At 40.9% G+C, this 3,547-nt stretch overlaps 1 pseudogene; it reads left to right on the forward strand.

Moving 5' to 3' along the window:
- The first annotated feature begins 335 nt into the window (after positions 1-335).
- On the forward strand, positions 336-2,591 carry LOC114107291 (disintegrin and metalloproteinase domain-containing protein 25-like; annotated as a pseudogene).
- Positions 2,592-3,547: the final 956 nt, after the last annotated feature.

The raw sequence follows: 3,547 nt of genomic DNA on the forward strand, positions 1-3,547 counted from the left end.
GCCGGTTGTCATTCTTTTCAACCCCCACCATCTGATTCTGCCTCAACCAAGTTAAAAAGCAAATCCAGTACACAATATCTAGTCATGCCCTAAACTAAACTCTAATGCGTATGAGCCCATACCCTGCTGTTCTCCTCCATCTTGGCCTGTTGATAATTTAGCCACTCCATCTTTGCCCTTCTTTTCATTTTTTCTTTTAGTTGTGTTGTTCTAATGGATTGACTCTGAAGGAGACATCCCACTAAAGGTCAGTGCTGCTTTCAACCAAGTCAAAGGAAGGAGACAGGACAATAGAATCTCCTTCTCTGCCCTTTTGCCTCTAGTCAAAAACCATGATGGCTGTTGGTGAGGCCCTGGTGCATATGAGGATCACTGTCCTACACCTCTGCCTGAGCATCTTGCTCTTCCTTTCTGGATGGGCCCAGATTGGCCACTCTCAACACCATAGCCCCCCAGAAGTAGTGATACCCTTGAGAATAAATGGCACCAATAGAGCCATGAGGCCCCCTAACTGGATCTCCTACAGTCTTCACTTTGGAGGCAAGAAACACATTGTCCACATGAAAGCCAAGAAACTTCTGGTGTCCAAACCCTTCTCTGTGTTCACCTACACAAAGCAGGGTGCTCTGCTTGAGGACCACCCTTTTGTCCAGAGTGACTGCTACTATGATGGCTATGTGGAAGGGAACCCAGAATCCCTGGTTGCTCTTAGCACCTGTTTGGGGGGCTTTCGAGGAATACTAGAGGTCCATGACACTGTTTATGAAATCAAACCCAAAAGACTTTCTACCACATTTGAACATCTGCTTTATAAGAAGGACAGAGAGAAGACAGAATTCCCATCCATGAGATGTGGACTAACAGAAGAAGAACTAGCACGACAACTAAAGCTCCAAAGGCGTGATAATTCCATTCTGAGGCAAAGTGGTTATGAAGGCTGGTGGACCCACACATGGTATCTTGAAGCAGTTTTTGTTGTAGATTATGAGCAATACCTTTATAAGAAAAGTAATGTCTCACTTGTGATAGAGGAATTATTTGTCATTAGCAATACTGTACATTCCCTTTTATGTAAAGTGGATGTTGAATTGAGTTTACATGGAATTGAAGTCTGGAATGAAAAGAACATTTTTGAAGTGACTAACAACATATACACTGTCCTGCAGCACTTTTGCAGCTGGAAGAAAGATAGTCTTGATCCTCGCCTAAAAAATGACCTTGCACATTTTTTGGCAAAACAAGATTTTGAAATACATCTTGGCTTAGCCTATGTGGGAAGTGTATGTGATGTTGGTTTGCAATGTGGAGTGAATCGTGCCCTGGGAGATAATTTACATGAATTTGCACTTACCATAACACATGAAATGGGTCATAATCTGGGTATGTTGCATGATGAACCTGAATGTATATGCGGGGATACTATTTGCATCATGTATCCAGAAAAATCAAATGGCATTAAATTCAGCAACTGCAGTTATGCTGAAATGTGGGAAACCTTTCAATATATGAACTGTTTGCGCAGTGCACCAAAACAAGAAGACATCTTGAAGTGGACTGGCTGTGGGAATGATGTGGTTGAAGAAGGAGAGGAGTGTGACTGTGGATCCCCAACTTTGTGTTCAAACCATCCATGTTGTTCGGAAAACTGCACTCTGAAATTTGGGACTGAATGTGCTTCTGGGCTTTGTTGCGAAGACTGCCTTCTCTTGCCACCAGGTAAAGTGTGTAGAGAAACTGTCAGTGAATGTGATCTTCCAGAGTGGTGCAATGGTACCTCACCTGAGTGTCCAGAAGATGTGTATGTGCAGGATGGGGTCCGTTGCATGGACAGTGGCTACTGCCATGAGAAGAGATGCAATGCACGTGACGAACAGTGCAGACAGATTTTTGGCAAAGAATCCAGGAGTGCACAGGAGAGTTGCTACACAGAAATGAACAGCTGAGGTGACCGCTTTGGTAACTGTGGTCTCATTGGTGAGAACTATGTGAGGTGTAATAAGTCAGATTTCCTCTGTGGAAGAGTTCAGTGTGAGAATGTGAAAGAAATTCCCTTTTTAAGAAGTCACACTACTGTGCATTGGATTGACATCAATGGTGTGACCTGCTGGGGTACCGACTATCATTTTGGGATGACCATACCAGATATTGGTGATGTGAAAGATGGCACAGAGTGTGGTAATGGACAAGTGTGCTTACACCGGAAGTGTGTCTCTATGTCATTGTGGGAAAGTGATTGTTCACCAGAGACCTGTGCTATGAAAGGGATCTGCAACAACAAACATCACTGCCATTGTGACCCTAATTGGGAGCCCCCAAACTGCACAGAAAAAGGCTATGGAGGGAGTGTTGACAGTGGCCCACCCCCTGGGAAAAGAGTGAAAGAATGGATGGAAAAGAGGAAGGGACCTTTTTTTTTATTTCCATTTTTGGTTTTGTTTATGAGTTTGTTACTTTTGCTTATAAAGATGCATCAAGCACCACCCAGGAAAAAAAAGAAACATGTGAAAACTTCACCTGAGAAGAAAGAGATGGGTAAAAAAAACTTCACCTGTGAAGCAACAGCAGGGTGCTCAAACCTCACCTTAACCTAAGGCAGAAGAACTCAATGTTTAAACTTTGCCTGAGACAGAAGACCAATATTTTGCATTTTTCAGAAAATAATCCCAATCCTTGATGAAATTTCCAGTCCATTAACTTTTAATATATTGGTGGTAGAAATGCTATTGCAAATGTTAAAAACTACTGCATAAAGTTCCAGAGAACTTCAGTATCATAAACATTCATTGTTTAATATATGTAATTCCTAGCACATTCCCACTTCTCATTATTTCAGCAATTTTAGTGGTTTTTTTTAAAAAAAATTCTTTATTTTAACTGTACTGGGGATTGAATTTAGAGCCTTGCACCAACTAGGCAAGCATTCACCCACCAAATATACCCCAGCCCTAGAGTTTCATTTTTCATGGAAATAGTTGTAGTTCTTGAGCAAACACCAATTGCATTGATGGATCGAGTGTGTGTGTGTGATTGTGTGTATGTACTATTCATCTCACAATTCCAAACCCATTCCCTTTTCACTCTGCTCTGTGAAATGGAAAGAGGAAACTCACAAATCACACCTCTTTGCAGTCCTCCCTAGGAGTTTCAGCCCTTAGGGGAGCCAAAGGGAGACTGGATACTTGTGAGAACTGCTTAAAATTTGCATCAGATATACAAAATTACATAATTGGAAGACAAGTCAGTGGAAAAGGGCCCATAGTGAAGCATATAAAAAGAGACCATGAAAATAAGAAGGTAACAGGTGTGTGGAATATGTGAAAAATTACATAATTCCTATTATTGGAGTGCAGAGCAAGGGAAAAGAAAATTTCATTCAAATAATGTTCAAAGAGCTGTTTTCAATATTTATAAATTGAAGCACAATTTCATCCCACTACTCCATATTGGATTATATATTTTGCAAGAGATTTATTAGTTTTGCTTCTCTATTTCTTCAGATTTTGTCATCTCTATCTTCAACTTTGCCAATATTTTTTTCTCCTTATTC

This window comes from Marmota flaviventris, chromosome 3, assembly GCF_047511675.1.
Source record: "Marmota flaviventris isolate mMarFla1 chromosome 3, mMarFla1.hap1, whole genome shotgun sequence".
Lineage (NCBI taxonomy): Eukaryota > Metazoa > Chordata > Mammalia > Rodentia > Sciuridae > Marmota > Marmota flaviventris.